This window comes from Chrysochloris asiatica, unplaced genomic scaffold, assembly GCF_000296735.1.
Source record: "Chrysochloris asiatica unplaced genomic scaffold, ChrAsi1.0 scaffold00048, whole genome shotgun sequence".
In the NCBI taxonomy this organism is placed as follows: Eukaryota; Metazoa; Chordata; class Mammalia; order Afrosoricida; family Chrysochloridae; genus Chrysochloris; species Chrysochloris asiatica.
In genome coordinates, this window is record NW_006408566.1 from 7,386,193 (window position 1) to 7,387,478 (window position 1,286).

Here is a 1,286-nt window from a genome sequence, read left to right on the forward strand (position 1 = left end):
GGGCTGGACAGAGAGGGCACGATAGGGAAGAGGAGGAAAAAAATGTGCAGAATCCACCATTCCTCTTGTTTCAAATGTCGCTACATGGGTTACACTGTGCCAGTCTGGCTGTGGCCCTACCCTCTGAATGCAGCCTGAGTGGGAGTGCTCTGCAGGCAGAGTCCCGAGCCTTGATCAATTCTGGAATTGTAGTATCTTCCTTAAAACAGTAATATTTTCACTGGTGGGTAAGGGAAACTGATGTCCTGCACCTTATACTAGATCCAGAGCTCTGGCGCAACTTCATAAAATCATCTCTGGATTTTTGGCACCTTCCCATGGAGCTTGCCCTACCTGATTCCGCTTGCTCCACCTCCAAAACTGGAAGTCCTTTGGCTAGAACTTTGGGAACAGTGTTGAACAAGAATAGTGAAGGCAGAATCTTGTTTTGTTCCTGATCTTAGGTAGAAAGCATCATGTTTTTCATCATTGAACATGCTGTTAGCTTTAGTTTGTTCATGGATGCCCTTTATTATGCTTTGAAAATCCCTTTTATCCTTAGTTTTCTAAGAACTCATACGTGGTTTGCATCTTTAATTTTGCCGGATGATTTTTCTACATTTAGATGATAGTGTCTTTTAAATTGTTTTATATAATAAAATATATTGATTGATTTTTAAAACTGAGTAAAGATCCCTGTACTCAACTACTAACTCAACTGCTAACCTTACCTTCCTGGGATAAACTGCAGTTTATCAGACTGTATTATCCTTTTTGATATTGTTGGATTTGATTTGATAGCCATTGTTTACATTTTGTTAATGTGTTGAACTGCAAAGTTGATTTGAACCACAAGTTTTGTGGTTCAAGTCCACTAGCTGATCCTTGGAAATCCTATACATGGTCACTGTGGATCAGAACAGACTTGACAGCACTTACCATCAACAAGAACAATAATGTGTCCATTTCAACTGCATGGCCAACTGCATTGGTATAAGATTGTTCACAACATTTTCTCATTTCTTCTAAATATCTGTAGATTCTGCAGTGTTACCACCCCTATCATTCCTGATTTGGATAATTTATTTGTGTCTGTTTTCTCTTTTATAATCCTTATCTTTCTGACTTACATTTCATTGATTATATTAATTTCAAAGAACCAGTTTTTGGTATTCCATTAACTTAATCTATTCTTTCCTAGTCAATGTGTTCCATCTGGCGAGGTCCATGTGTATAGTCGTCTCTTATCCTGTCTAAAGAAGGTATTTGAAATAAACAAATCATTTGTCTTGCAGAAATCTATCATT